Here is a 16,829-nt window from a genome sequence, read left to right as displayed (position 1 = left end):
CTTCCATCTCATGAGCCTTTGAATAAGATGGTCAATTAAGTATTGGAAACTTTCACTCTTATCAAGACCCAGAGTAGCCAGTAGTCCTAAGTATTTGTTATTCAGAGCCTCAGTCAAAATATTAAGGCATTCGCATACTTCGGCCTTCATGTTCACCTCTGTACTTGGACTAAAGAATATGCTTGACTTTTCCACACTCACAAGTTGCCCAGAGGCCCCACAATATAGATCAAGAATTGATTTCAAGCAACCCGCATTCACAACATTGGCCTTCATCAAGATCAAAGGGTCATCAGCAAACAACAGGTTGGTTACTGCAGGTGCATCTCGACATACCTTAACACCCTCCAATTCCCTGTTATGTTCTGCATGAGATAGTAGGCCAATTAATCCTTCCGCGCAGAGAAGAAATAAATACGGGGATAGTGGGTCCCCTTGCCTCAAGCCTCTGGAGGGTTTAAAGGACTCAGTCTCGACTGAGTTATATCTGACTCTATACTCAACTGACGATACACAGAGCATGATCAACTTACCCAGTCAGCATGGAAACCAAGCTTCAACATAATTGCTTCCAAAAACACCCACTCGACTCTGTCATAAGCTTTCAGCATGTCGAGTTTCACAGCACACCAGCCTTCCTTGCCCACCTTCTTTTGTTTTAATGCATGCAAGCTTTCGTAAGCAATAAGTACATTATCAGTAATAAGCCTCCCTGGAACAAAGGCACTTTGAGTTGGACTGATAATCTCCGGCCATAGCAACTTTAATCTAGCAGCAATCATTTTGGATATGACCTTGTAAACAACATTGCAGAGACTGATTGGTCTAAATTGTGTGACTTTTTCGGGGGTATCTTAGTAGTATATGGTGGATCGGAAGCAGAAGAAATCAAAATAAATCAATCTGTCAAAAAGCAAGGTCCACCTGATCGATTCCAAGAAACCAACTGCTGCATGCACCGTCCGTTCGCTCAGCTGGTCACTTAATTCCCTGCAGTTACTTAAGCTGGTCTTTCTTTCTTTGTATGAAGCACATACCGGCTGTTTTTTCAAGATCTGGGAAACCAGCTGCAGCTCCTTTAGTGAAATCGCAAGCAGAAGAAACCAAATCAATCAACCAGCATGCATTTTTGCGTGGATGGAGTAATTCGGTACAAGAAAGAAAGAAAGCAAGGTTCACCTGGACGGCTGGATCCTGTTAGTATTGATCTCTCCACCAATGGGCCCAAAGGCCCATTGGACCCTTGACTCGCTCCCTGATCGAGGGAGCCCAACCCAACTGGGTTGTGGGCCCCTGTCACGCCGGCTATAAGAGGGAGGTGGGGGCCACTAGGGCACGTGCGCCAAAACAGAACCGTCGCCCACCTGCCTAACCTCACCGATCGAGGAAATCCGGTCAGCGATGGGAAGCTCCACAGCGCCACCAGCCACTTCACCACTTCGCCACCACCTCGCCATCTCACTGCAATCACCGCCGCCAGAACACCACCATGGCTGCTGGTTCGAGCTCGCGAGCCAAGGAGAAGGTAGGACCACCGGGATCCCTAACCCTAACCGATCCAAAGATCTATCAATGGTATCAGCATGTTTTCAGTTTAGGATTTTGGTACAAAACAAAGATCCCGACCCCTTCCCTTAGAACCCTAAAGAGAAGGGCAAAATAAATCACTGGAGAGAGCCTTGTGCTCGCCGGAAATCACTGGTGGGTCCAATCCTGTCTTACTAATATCCCCCTGTTTATGATTACTCTCTATCCACTACAAGTAGGGATTAGGAAAAAAGATGATTTTTTCAGGGCTAAATTGAGTTGGTAGGAAAATGAGGATAAAAAGAGGTATCATCTTGTTAATTGGAAAACTTGATGTCTTCCAAAGGAGCAGAGGGTTTAGGGATTCTAAATTTGGATATCATGAACAAAGCCCTACTATGTAAATGGTTTTGGAAGTTAGAAACTAAGGAAGGTGTCTAACTCGTAGGCGCCGCCGTGGCTGTGTGGTCCGCTTCCTGGCCAATCCATGGCTAGGCGCAGCCGGCGGCGGCCGGAATCGTCAAATCCGGCGAAGACAGCAGCAGTCGCAGATCCACCGCTTTTTCGCTGGCCATGGGACGAGGCGGTGCAAATCCAAGCTGTAGGGGACATCGACGGAGCCTACTGAGCTTCCCGGCGTCGGGCGGGCGCCGGTGGGGGGTGGGAGGGGCGGCGTTGGCGCAGATGCAGCACGGGAGGGGAGGTGGAGGCAGTGGAGGAGAGGTGCGGCTTTTACTCAGCGCCAAGCGTCGGAGTAAATATAAGGAGATCTTTAGGGAGAGGAGTAAAATTTTACTGCCTTACGGCGGATAAGGGATCGGGTAGGTCCCGGTTAGAGGAGTAAAACCACATTTTTACTCCTCTAACCGTTTATAAGGGATCGGTTAGAAATGCTCTTACTGCACATTTGTCCAAGACAGATTTTAGGGTTCATAAGTGAGGAGAACAATTTGGCTTGCAGACTGATCCTTTGTGTTTGTTTTACCTTGTGATTGTTTCCAAGTTTCAGAAGTGAGGCAATAATGACTAGTTTAGTCAACATTGCAGTTTTGCAGGGCTCTAATTCTATGCCTCCGATGATTACGTAAGTGTGGTGCTGCACAACTTAAGTTGAATCTCCAGGTCACAAGAGTCTGTCAGTGTTGATGATCAAGATTAGTTCTATGGACAATGAGCAGGCAGTCAGTGAGTTTTGAGGCGTGTATTGTCTGGAAGTGATTGATGCAACTCAAATGATGATTCAACGTCACTATCTGTTTGTGTTGGTGGCGTGCTTTGTCTCCCTGCAACTGTAAATTCTTTGCTTTGACGTCAGTTTGGCTGGTAATCTACTACATACAGAGCACGTCTGGTCTAGAGTTTCTACTACGTAGACAAATCGTTTCCCTTGTAAGCAAGAATTTGATCCCCTTGACCATTCAAAGGAATCAAGCTTGCCGCTTTTGCCCATTCCTGTTGCTAGCTACTGGAGTAGAGTAGCATCCTCTGCTTCTTAATTTTACCAGAAGAGCATCACTCTTACTGCACTTATTAGGTTAGGGTCAGTAAGTAAAGAGAACAGTCTGGTTTGCAACAAGCTAACTGTTCTGCACCTCGAGACGCTGCACATTACTTGTATGGTCGCCATTTTAGAAAAGCTGCACATTTTCTTCAGGATAGAACAAAACGGATTATTTCACAAGGAATATCGATTTGTTGTTGAAGGGAGAACCTCTACTGTATTAGCCCTTCATGCTCCATATTTTTCAGCAAGTTGGGAGCTCAATGGGAGTATGGGAAATAACTGGTCTGCATTGCAGGGTTAACACTTACTCTCTCTTTTTTTTATCTATGACTTACCGTGCTATTATTCTTGCTATTATTTCCATCGCATGCAGTGCTATGTTGTTGATATCGAGGATGTCGGTATTCGGCACGCAAAGCACGCCACCAGCACGTACAAACAATGATGTACACTTTTTTTTTGAAAAGGGGAAATTCCCCGGCCTCTGCATCAGAATGATGCATACGGCCATCTTATAAACCAAATAAAGATAGTGTCAACAAGGTTCCAAGGTCTCAAAAAAAAAACCCCCGCAAAACAAGCTCACACAGAGCCATAGACGGGCTAGAAACGACAACTAGCCAAGATAAGAGGCCACAACCGGCTGGCTATCAATGGATAAGTATACTAGATGCCTATCCTATTACATGACCGCCATCCAAACCGGTTGAATATATCCCGAGCTACCATCTCCCAACGGAAAGATCCAATAACCAAATGCTCCCTGGCCTCCGTCGGAGTAAGTGGCGACCACGAACGGATCCGTGCCATAGTTCGGAATATAACCTGCAAAAAGTGGATACATGATATTCTGTTAAAAACCAAATCATTTCTGCAAGTCCAGATAGTCCACAGCAACGCGCAAACCCCAATCCGAATGTGTTTCACTAAGTCAGGCTGAACCCCATTCAACCATGTCCCAAATAAAGCGTTAACAGAATTCGGTGGTTTGATATTAAAAGCAATGTGAACCGTCTGTCAAAGGACTTTGGCCAACGGGCAATCAAAAAAATAGGTGTTTTACAGTCCCATCCCGATAACAGAAGCTACACCTAGTAGGTCCTGTCCAATTACGCTTTATTAAATTGTACTTGGTTAAAATAACTTGTTTGTGGACAAACAATATAAACACTTTTATTTTCAAAGGAACTTTGACATCCCAAACATGCTTGGAAGTAGGAATGGAGCTCGAATTAATAACATCAATATACATTGATTTAACTGTGAATACTCCAGACCTAGTCAGTTTCCAGCGTAATTCATCGGGTTGTTGGGAAAGCTGGACCTCCATCAGTCTCCTAACTAGGCGGAGCCATTCTTCCCAACGATTGCCCGCCAGCGTCCGACGGAACTGAATATTAAGGGGGATCGATTGAAAAACCGAAGCTACGAACACCTCACGTCGTTGAGCAATACGGTACAACGAAGGGTACTGGATGGCCAATGGTGTCTCGCCGAGCCAAGTATCCTCCTAGAAACGTGTGCAAGTACCATTGCCAATAACAAACTTTGTCCTATTAAACATAAGTTGTTTGACTTTCATTAGTCCTTTCCAAAAGGGTGAATCAGTCGGCCTGACTGAAACCTGGGACAAAGTTTTTGACTGAAGATACTTGCTGCGAAGGATTGAGCCCACGTGGCATCAGTCTCTGAATAGAGCTTCCACAGCCACTTGCTAAGAAGGCATCTATTCTTGACTTCAAGGTTTTCTATACCAAGACCCCCTTGGTCTTTCGGTCTACAAATGATATCCCATTTAGCAAGCCTGTATTTTCTTTTGGTCTCATCACTCTGCCAAAAGAACCGCGATCGATAGAAGTCCAGTCTCTTCCGAACACCAACTGGGACCTCAAAGAACGATAGGAGAAACATAGGCATACTCGTGAGTTAATCAGGATCAAACGGCCTCCGTATGACATGAGCTTACCCTTCCAGCAACTCAGTTTCTTCTCAAATCGGTCCTCGATGCACTTCCATTCCTTGTTTGTCAGCCTACAATGGTGGATTGGAATACCTAAGTATGAGAAAGGTAACTCTCCCAACTCGCACCCAAACAATTGCCGATACGCCTCTTGTTCGTCTTTGGCTCTACCAAAACAGAACAGCTCGCTCTTATTAAAGTTAATCTTCAGCCCGGTCAATTGTTCAAATAGGCATAACACCAGCTTCATATTTCTCGCCTTGGCCAAGTCATGCTCCATAAAGATGATCGTGTCATCAGCGTATTGAAGAATGGAAACACCTCCATCAACAAGATGAGGTACCAATCCACCTACTTGACCACTTTCCTTAGCCCTACCTATCAAAATTGCTAACATATCCACGACAATGTTAAACAAGATAGGGGACATCGGATCTCCTTGTCTTAGGCCTTTATGTGTCTGGAAATAATGACCTACGTCGTCATTTACTTTAATTCCCACACTACCTTTTTGCGTAAAAGATTCAACCTGTCAGCACCAGGCTTCATCAAAACCTTTCATACGCAATGACTGTTGGAGAAATGGCCATTTTACCTTATCATACGCTTTCTCGAAATCCACCTTAAAAATTACTCCATCTAATTTTTTGGAATGGATTTCATGGAGCGTTTCATGCAGGACTACCACCCCTTCAAGGATATTTCTGTCCGGCATGAAAGTAGTTTGGGACTGTTGCACCACAGAATGCGCAATCTGTGTAAGCCTATTAGTCCCGACCTTGGTAAAGATTTTGAAACTAACATTGAGGAGGCATATTGGTCTGAATTGCTCAATCCTCACAGCATCCGTTTTCTTAGGAAGCAATGTGATAGTTCCAAAATTCAATTGAAATAATTGAAGCTGTCCCGAGAACAAATCATGGAACATAGGTAGCAAATCCCCCTTAATAATGTGCCAGCACTTTTTATAGAACTCGGCCGGAAACCCATCTGGACCGGGCGCCTTATTGTTTTTCATCTGTGAAATTGCCTCAAACACCTCCTTCTCAGAGAACGGTGCCACCAGAATGTCATTTTCGGCAGCCGAAAGGTGAGGCACATCCTCAGTCCTAGACTCATCGAGAGACACACAATTATCCTCCGGCGGTCCAAATAGCTGCTTGTAATACTCGGAAATATATGTTTTTAGGTTATCCTGACCTAAAATCGTGCCCTCATCTTGTTCAAGTTGAAAAATGCGCTTCTTTCGATGCTTGCCATTAGCAATTAAATGAAAGAATTGAGTATTGGCGTCCCCTTGGACCACTTTGTGTACTTTAGCACGCAAAGCCCACTTCAATTTTTCTTCACGGAGCAACTCTTTCAGCCTCTTCTCCGCCTCAAATTTAACCTGAACTCAGCTGGCAGCAAAATCGTAGATTCAGCCTTTATGTCTAGGGCCTGTATAAGAGAAAGGAGTCTATCCTTTTCAATCTTATACACACCACTTAGGTGCTTAGCCCAGCCCCGTAAGAAGCTTCTCAAGTGCCTAATCTTATTCTGCCAATGCTCGACCGCAGTCCTACCGCCTGCACCTCTATCCCATTCCCTGGCAATCAAGTCCAAAAACCCCTCTCGTTCGAACCAAGACATCTCGAATGAAAAGGTATTTTTGTTACCCACGTGGTTAGGCTCCCCTGAATCCACGAATAAGGGTGTGTGATCGGATATTCCCCTCGAAAGAGCTTGCACCGTAACCAGAGGGAACTTTTGTTCCCACTCCACGCTTGCGAGAACTCGATCAAGTTTTTCATAAGTTGGGTTTGGCACAGCATTTGCCCAGGTAAACTTTCTACCAGAAAGCTCAATCTCCCTCAGATCCAAGCTTTCAATAATGGTATTAAACATAAATGACCATCTGTCATCAAAGTTATCATTATTTTTCTCCTCTCTCCTCCTAATGATATTGAAATCCCCACCAACCAAAAGTGGAAGCTGTTCCGATCCACAGATTCGAACAAGGTCTGCCAGAAACTCTGGTTTAAGCTCAGGCTGTGCGGCACCATACACCGCCACCAACGCCCAATTGAAACCATCTATTTTAGACCTGACTCGAAACTTGACCGCGAAGTCGCCCATCACTACACTTCGGACCTCAAGCGAATCGCATCTCACGCCAAGTAAGATACCACCCGATCTTCCTCGCGGGGGGAGGCAATGCCAATCGAAATCAATACCACCCACAAGAGAAGACAGAAACTGGGGCGCAAAGTTTTCTCTACCAGTCTCCGAAAGAGCAATGAAATCCAGACGCTGCTCTAAAGCGGCCTCAGCAAGAAACCTTTTTTTAGCCAAGTCCTTTAGACCTCTGCTATTCCAAAAGATTCCTTTCATAATTTGTCATGGAATTTTTTAGTAGTACGAATTCTAGCACTCGTACAAACTGCAGAATCGGGATAAATCTTCCGTTTCCACTTGCGTTTAGGTTTACTAGGCTGTGACGTCCGGTCCTCACAACCGGGTTCAACTGTAGAACCAGCCTCATTCTCTATGGGCACATCATCGTCCTCGGACTCATGGATAGGGGGTGCTAGATCCGCACACAGACTATGAAGCACTCGAACCCCTAACGCATCAATCTCAACATCATTCATCGGCTTAACCGCTGCGAGATTACGAATAGTCTCTAAAGCCCGTTCCGCCTCCAAATCTAATAGATCATTCACCGAATTGGTAATCTCACTATCAGTATCTCCTAGTGAAACTCCTAATAGGTTTGCATTGTTTATAATCTCCTCATTAGAAAAAATGCAATAACGAATTAGAGATGTTGACAGACATACCAGAGGAGATCGCAGCATCCTGAAGCTTGGCCGCCCTCATAGCGCACCGGTGCTGCATATCGTCCACCTCCGGAACCTCGAGGACGCGAGCGCTCATCCGACGCCCCGTCGAGTCGGGGATCCCGCCAAAAGCAATGACCTCCTCCCTGGTAAAGCCTCACGCTGAATCCCTCAAAGGATCAACCGAAGTTACCGAAGGAGGCGGCTGCGGGCTCCCAGCCCCCCCAGACACAAGGCCCACGGGAGCGCGAGGGAAGGAGAAGGCGGGGGCCTCCTGCCCGCACCCTCCTCCCGCCCCCTGCCGGTGCAGGAGATGGAACCGTCGGTGTAGGAGACGCGGTCTGCCTGACCGCCGGAGAAGAAGGGAGAGCCAAGGCCGCCTGCCCCAGCTCCTCCCTCAACGCGTCCGAATGCGCAAGTGTTGCCGCCCCAACCGGGGAGGCAATAGCCGAGGCCGCCTGCCTCGGGCTCACTCCCCCGGCGCTGGCCACGCCCACCGGTACCAGCGCCACCATAGGAGAAAGGGCCATGCAGCCTCCCCCACCGCCGACCATCGCCGGCGCCATCGATGTGACCTGCGCCAGACTAAAAGAAGGAGAGGCCGGGGCCACCTGCCCCAGACTCTCCTCCCCACACCGAACCTCCGAGACTGTCAGCATATCTCGGTTAGAAACCATGGTAGGGGAAAGCGGACCCACCGGAGGCTCCACCTCCCTAACCTCACCCACCATCACAGGGCCAGCCACAACATCAAGCTCCAAAGGCGGAAGCATACACTCAAAGCTGTCATCAGACTCCACTCTGTCACTCCAAAGCCGGGGAGGAGCTGATGCTGGCCCAAAGGACCCAAAACGCAGCGTGTTCATCGGTACCGCTGGAGCCGATGAAGGCTCAACTCCGGAGCCATCGCCGGGCAACTGAGCAACCGGACTTGACCCATTGGCCTTCTCCCGTGCAGCCTTATCAGTCTGATCCCCACGAGCACCGGCACCACCATCCCCCTCGTGCATATCCATGGCAGCCGCAGAAACCCCCTCGGCAAACAGCTCCGGATCCTCGAACTCGATCTCAAGAGGAAACACCTCTCCCCGGTAAAACCAGTTAACCATGTCCGGGACAAAAGCAATGTCCAAAACACCCACGAAGAGCCTGGCTACCGCCTGTGCTCGGGTAAAAGGCATGTCCACTTCCTCAGTCTTACCAACCATCATACCCAAACTCGCCACTACTCTAACATCGGTCAAAGCTTCAGATGGGGCCCCTGAAAACCGCAGCCACACCTTTGTCAGCGGTTTGCCCTTAGGCTCCACCTTTTTCCACTAGTGAAACTCCAGGATGCACTTAGTACCAGGCACCTTGCACAACCCAAAACTCAACAGCTTCTGCAAATCCTCAACCGTTGGGAAATCAACCCTAAAGACATTGTCCTCGATCTGAACGAGCTCCCACTGAAACTCACCTGGAGCCAGTTCCTGAAGCCTCTACACAATTTGAGCCTCAGACACCACTTCACGAGTGACTTTCACAATGCCAGTAGTCACACTCTGAGTCTCAACAGGAATCTCCCTCGCCGCCGGGGACTCAAAGAAAGTGAGCTCAGCACAGAAAAATCCATACATCGTAAGCGCCGGAGCTTGATCTCGCATGGTTGGGCAGTCCCCCCTACCATGAGCAATCTTACCGCACAAGCTGCAGAGTTCTGCCAAGCACTCAGCAATAAAATGGCCTTTCTCACCACATCGATAGCACAACATCTTTTCTTTCTTACGCGCCCCCTTGGACGCCCTCTCAGACTCAGCCCTAACCCCTGCCGCCGCATCACCTCCAGGAACAGGGACCTCAACATTGGCCAAAGCCGTCACAACCTCCATCGCCTGGCTAGGCAACTCAGCCGACTGCACAGGATCGACAGCCATATCCGTAGCTTCATGGTCAACCACAGGCGGTGGTGGGGGCGGCCTGTGGAACCGACCACGACCAGCACCACGTGCACCCCCACGACCACCACGATGGCCACGATAACCACCTCTATGCCGGTTCTTCGGGCCAGTAGCCCCCTCGACAAAGCCACCAGCCGGACCAAGGAAAGGTCTCTCATTAGAACCATCACTTTGCCAAGCGTATCCGCGTCCACCTCCCGTAGACAACGAACCCCGGTGCTGGCCTTTCCCATAAGCATCAAACCCATCATCTCCCCACTGTCCTCTGGGCGGCCCATTAGCTCCACCATCCCCCGCACTTAGCCGCATCTGGGAAGTGTCCGAACGCTCTTGTGCTGGCCTCGCGACCAAGTGAGGCTGCGGCGCGGCTCGAGGAACTGGTGGCGCAACACCCCGCCCCACAGCCGCAGGCACCGGAGGTCTCGGGGGAGGGGCACCGCTCCCCACAGTGGCAAGGACCGGCGCGGAGGGCCGCAATCCACCATGCCCGACCGTCGGCACCGCCGGACGCTGCACAGGCGGCCGGGCACCCTGGCCATCACCCCGGCCCGTGACAGGAGCCGGGACAGGCGGGCGGACGCCGCCTCCCCTACCCGCAGCAGTAAAAGGAGCCGGGGCCGGCGGGCGAACTCCGGGCGCTCCAGCCCCGCGGCCGAGGGTCGCACGTGGCACCACACCCTGACCCGCCACCTGCACGCCGCGGTTAGCCCCAGGAACGCCGGAGCCTCGGCCAACATCCACAACCGGCGGTGGCAACTCCACACCACGGCCGGCAACAGGCGGCGGCACCACACCGGCCCGGGCCGACCCGGCTGGCTCAGCCGCGCCCTTCCCCGCAGTCCCCCGACCCGCCATGAGAAGCGGCGGGATGCGACGTGCACGACCTCCGCGATCTGACCGACGATGAGGAATACGGCAAACCCTACCGCGCACGACGGTGGAAGAGGAACTGGACGGGTCGTTGCATGCCTCTCGCACGTCACCGACCACTACGTCCAATAACCCCTCAGAAACCAGCCCAAAGGGCACTGGCCCACCTGCGACCCCTTCGTTCTGGGCCTCATACCCAGCCGAAGGCGGCCCAGTTACCACCGGTGGCCCAACAGCGCTAATAAGCGCGTTCAAACGAGCCGCTCTGGCCATCGCGATCGGGATCGGCGCCGCCGGCGCCGCCAGCTGCCGGCTAGCCGCCGCACGGCCGCCCTTCTTCCTTCTCCGTACCACCGTCCACGCTTCCGGAGGAACCAAATCGAAAAGAGTAAGTTTTGGGAGACTTACCTTGGGAATTGGGCCCTTCCAAGGTCGAGACGCGGACGCGGCCGTCCTCCGGTGAACGACGCGCCGGAGCAACTCTAGGTTTTCTCCGGGACGCAGTCCAGACCTCGCCGGATCCTCCGGAGGGATCACCGCTTCCACAATCTGCGCCACCTCGTCCTCATCGTAGCCGGGATCGAATGCTTCACAAATCACATCCGAGGGCGTCGGTGAATACTCCGACGAGCTGCCGGAACGTTCGCCGTCTTCATCCTCATCCCCGCTATCCTCCTCCGCGAGCGCCCAAAAACGTCCGCCCACCCTCCGGCGATCACCGGAGGTGGCATCCGTTCTCACGCCCGGCGCCATCGAGTCGCCCCTAGAGTCGCCCCTCACCGGTCTCCTTTTTTATGGGGGAGACACTTGCAGACACATTTGTCTTGCAGGGGACGGACTTGTTGTGCATGTATGGCTTTCAAGACAAAGGACGGATTAATTGACTCCAAGAACTTACCCTGAACCTTAAGCAGCAGGTGCTCTGCTGCACTAGACTCTTCTGTTTTTGTTGTTCTGTCACTGGCGTTTGACAGAATCTGCTCAGCTCCGCATCCGCTACCAATCAGCTCTGTGTTCTTGTTTCTTTCTGGGTCAACCAATCAGTTCAAGTTGTGAGGAAAACATATTGTTCATACACTTACTAAGTTGACTGGTCAACTCTTGTGCCCTTTGTTCAAACTAGTCCTACTTTACTCTTTATTTAATGTGGACCCATCTTGCTTTCTGCATTAACAGATCATGAATAAAGGGTGTTTATTTTAAATTTGTTGCAGTCTGAAACAATCATCCAAGGCGAAATCTGGCCCATGCAAAACTGCTACAGAAAACTAGTAAATATTCCTTTTGATACCTGAAACCAACTGCCCGCCTGCTCGTTACTCAGACTAGCTAAGATATAAAAAATATATCTCTCTCTGGACTCGCACCAAAGTGGTGCAACTCATTTTCTAGGAGGAGAAACCGTCGATATGGGCACGCAGGTCGTCACACAGGCCTGAGAAAAAGGTAATACTTAAAGACGAAAGAAAGACAGAAAGCACAAGTAGAAACCACAGAGCTAAGAACAGAAACCATACAAGAAGTCGCAGATGCAGTGATTCCAGAGTTAAGATGCACCAAAACACATAAAATGCATACAGATACAACATGTCCTAGAGATGCAAACTGGGAACTGATAGTCGCAGATGCAGTGATTCTGTCGTTTTCATAAGTTACAACAAGATTACGAGTGTACAAACTGGGAAGTGATAGTTATGGGATTGCAGATGGAATTATTGATGGAATAATAAAACTCCTAAAATGGATAGGCTCCTACAGAGAAATAAGGACGCGTCTAGTGGGCGGCCGGCCGCCCTGGGATCGCTAGCCAGCGGCCACCCGAAAAAGGAAACCACCTGGTCCCCCCTCGAGCGAAAGAGGAAACAGTCCCCCGCTCGCCCACGTGGTCCACCTGGTCCCGCCCGCCCGAACGAAAAAGGGAACCGCCCGCCGCCCGCCCAAATGGTCCACCTGGTCCCCGCCCGTCGGAGCGAAAAAGGCAACTGCCCCGCCCGCCAGCTGGCCGCGGGATCACGTGCACCCTCCTCGCCAAACCATGCCCCGCCCACCAACTGCGCCCTGGCTATCTTCTTCTTCCTCACGAAAGAAGGATCTGCCCAGGTTGCAGAATCCTTCATCGCTAGGAGAGAAGGACAACATGGCGGCTCCCAGGAACAAATAAGAGAAGAGAAGAGGCTTAGAGATCACAAAAAAGACAATAAAAAAAGTAGATCAAAGACCAGGCAGGATCTTCTTCTTCCTCACGAAAGAAGGGTCTGCCCAGTTTGCAGGACCTTCATCGCCAGAACAAAAGAACAAGAGAAGAGAAGAGGGCTTAGAAATCAGAGAGAAGACCAGAAAAAGCCAGATCAGAAGAGAGGAGGGACGGAAAAGAAAACCTACCTTTAGGATCCAGAGGTGAGAAGACTTGCCCATCTTCTTCGAGATTCTCTTTTGTATATCTTGCTCCTTGTAGTGATTTCCTTGCACACATCTTTGACTTGTATATTTGGTTGTCAAAAATCAAATGAATCGTGCATAGTGTGTTTGAGGAAAAACTGTGCAACCAGTAGGTTGCTTTCGTGCAACTAAGCCAAATAAGATAGCCAACTGAATGAGTGTTGTGTGCCAACTCAACAGATTATGCAACTCTAAACCTTTTCTTGTGCAACTAACCCAGTTGTAGCATCCAACTATGAGGAGGCACTGTGCAACTGGAAATATAAAAGTGTCAGAACTGTGCAACTTTGGCAAGAACTCATGTATTTGGTTGTCAAAAATCAAATGAATCTTGCATAATGTGTTTGCAGAAAAACTGTTCAACCAGTAGATTGCTTTCGTGCAACTAAGCCAAATAAGGTAGTCAACTGAATGAGTGTTGTGTGCCAACTCAATAGATTATACAACACTAAACCTATTTTGTGCAACTAACCCCGTTCTAGCATCCAACTATAAGCAGGAACTGTGAAACTGGAAATATAAAATGGGTCAAAACTGTGCAACCTTGGCAGGAACTTGAAAAATCTGGAAGAAGACAAACAATATACGATGACGAGCAATATACGATATGTTCTAATAAAAACAATCTGCAAATATAGTTCTTAGAAAAATAGGTTCACACACTGCCATCACAAATTTGAAACACACTGCCATCAAACCGTTGATCTAAATGTGCAAATCTAACTAAAATAGCTATAGACAATTATAGTTGAAATCTGATTTTGCTTCTATCTTTGAAGTTGCTGTAGCAGACCTTGCTTGATATGTTCACTTGCATTGATCTGCAGAAAATCACGCCCTTCTTTTCATGTAGCTACTGTCTGAATCATAGACCTACACATTGTAGATAGAAAAAATGTTCAATAAATTGTAGGTACTGTATAAATTGTAGGATGCCAACACAGTATTATGTTCTCTGTGCAACTAGAAATGCTAATGATGCCAACTAAATACATACTCTTGTGCAACTAGAAAAAGTCTTGAGTATGTCAACTAGTTAGAAAAGTATTGTGCAACTAGAAATGCTAAGGATGCCAACTAAATACATACTCTTGTGCAACTAGAAAAAGTCTTGAGTATGTCAACTAGTTAGAAAAGTATTGTGTAACTAGAATTGCTGAGGATGCCAACTAATTGGATACTACTGTGCAAGTATAAAGTCTGAGGGTGCCAAAGATACTCTTTGGCAACCCTCAATTTTTTTGGAGATGGGACTAAATTATATACTGTTGTGCAACTAGAAAAACTGAGGATGTCAACTAGTTGTATATTGTTCCTTAAAACTAGAAATGCTGAGGATGCCAACTAAATGGATACTCTTGTGCAACAAGAAATCTTGAGGATACCAAGTCAGAAAAATAGTTATTCAACACTTGCATGACGAGAGAAAAAAAATCATCACACCGTCACCAAACCAAAAACCGAGTTTATAAAAATGACGCTGATGCTGTTGAAAATACTAGCTGCATTGAGTTCTCCAGAAAAAGTACTAATCTCAACTGTATGATGGCCCAGACTAGAAAGATGGACTAGGTGTACTGTTTGTGCAAAAAGAAGCACATATTTGTGTAACTAAAACATTGGTCCAAAACCAACTTTCCTGCGGCATGTGTGCAAAAAAAAATCCCAGACTAGAAAGATGGACTAGGTGTACTGTTTCTGCAAAAAGAAGAACATATTTATGCAACTAAGCATGGGTCCAAGCCAACCTTTTTATGCAAATGTGTGTAACAAAACAGCCCAGACTGGAGTCCATTTGTTCTAGTCTTTTGGTTGTTGGTTGCACACATTGCAGGAAAAGATGGTTTTGGATCCATGTTTAGTTGGCACAAATATGGGCTTCTATTTGCAGACACTACATTCAGTCTATCTTTTCCTGCAAAAAATGTGTTCAACCAACACACGGACTATATGAAATAGAAAACCTAAAGCCTAAAAAGTGGCCGGCCACTAACTGACTGAAACGGGCGGCCGGCTCGTGGCCGTTCGATCGCGCGAGCGATCGCTCCCAGATCCGCCAGGTGACGAGCCGACCACTACCAACCACCACTTCACTTCTCTTCCATAGAAAAAGACTGGATTTGTTGTTTGTGCAAATATAAACATATAATTGTGCAGCTAAACTTGTATCCAAAGCCAACTTTTGCTGCAAATTTGTGCAGCAAAGAAGATGAAATTCTATTTCCTGTATTAAAAGTATTAAAAATAGACTAGAAAAAGCACAAGAACAGTATTAAAAACGAGCGTACAAGTAGTCTTGTCTCACACAAATTGCAATAGGGGGAATATGTTCTATAGGATGTATTATATACTAAAAATGAAACAAAAAAGAAGATGAAATTCTATTTCCTGTCATCAGAAAACGGTGTCAAAGGTGATCACATTCCGACGTGATCACCTAAGGTTTTGCAAACAAAAGGTGCCAAAGGTGATTAGTTAACACTGCATACAAAATATTTGTTCTTCTTCAGAAAAAACTGGATAAAAAAGGTTGATGATGCTAACTTGATATTATGTTAGTTATGCAACTACAAAATGCAGAGGATGCCAACTAAAAGTAGTTACTCTTGTGCAACTAGAAAGGCTGAGGATGTCAACTAGTTAGATGTTATTGTGTAACTAGAAAATGCTCAAGATGCCAACTAATTAAATACTCCTGTGCAACTAGAAAGGCTGAGGGTGCCAAGTCATTTGATACTCTTGGGCAACCCTCAAAAATTTGAAGATGGGACTAAAAAATAGCTACTCTTGTGGCTGAGGATGTCAATTAATTGGATACAGTTTGTGCAAGTAGAAATGATGAGTATGCCAACTAATTGAATACTCTTGTGCAACTATAAATCTTCAAATAAGCAGGCCTATTAATCTCCTTCCCAACTGTAGATCAAATAAGTAGGCCTACTGCATCAAAGCTACTCCAAATCAGTGCAAATCCACACTGGTGTAATTCAAGTTTACTGCAAATCTGCACACTGGAGTAATTCAGATTTACTGCAACTACTCTAAATCACTGCAAATCAGTGCTATTGCTACTGCTACCTCCAAATCAGTGCAAGGGGCTGAACTGAATGTACTCCATGCTTTAATCCATGAAAGAAAGGGGTTGAATTGAACCAGAGGAGGAAGAGTACCTTTGGCGGCGTCGCCGTCGCCATGGATATGACCGCCGACTCCGCGGCTCAGGCGCCGCTCCACATCAAGCGTCGTTGCGTCGCCGGGGTAGCTTCAATACTTAAGATGCGGCTCCAGATCCTCCCGCTCGGGCTCCACCTCCTCCCGCCGTCGTCTTCACGCCCGCGCCGGCGCTGCTCGAGCTCCGCTTCAGCGACTCCTCACGCCTATCCACAAGCAGATCGAGGACCAGCGCATGTGGATCCAGCTCCTCCTCGCCCAGCAGCGCATCGCCGACGAATAAAAATGGCAGCTTTGTGTGAACCAGGGTGGTGGGGAGCGGTGAGCGGCGGTGCGGAGCAAGATGCCGGCGAGAGGGAGAGAGAGGGCGCATCAACGGGGAGAGAGCGGCGTCGCGCGCGCGAGAGAGAGAGAGGCGACTGGTGGCCGGCATCGCGCAACAGAGAGAGAGAGGCGAGCGGGGGCGTCGTGCGAGAGAGAGAGAGATCGGGGGCGAGTGGGGAGCGAGTGGTCGGTGGCGTCGGGCGAGGAAGAGGGGAACGTGTCGGCGGAGGGGTAGAATGGGAAACTCGGGGAAAATCGTAGCCTACGAAAGT

This window comes from Triticum dicoccoides, chromosome 2A (assembly GCF_002162155.2).
Source record: "Triticum dicoccoides isolate Atlit2015 ecotype Zavitan chromosome 2A, WEW_v2.0, whole genome shotgun sequence".
In the NCBI taxonomy this organism is placed as follows: Eukaryota; Viridiplantae; Streptophyta; class Magnoliopsida; order Poales; family Poaceae; genus Triticum; species Triticum dicoccoides.
Note: the sequence above shows the minus strand (reverse complement) of the source record.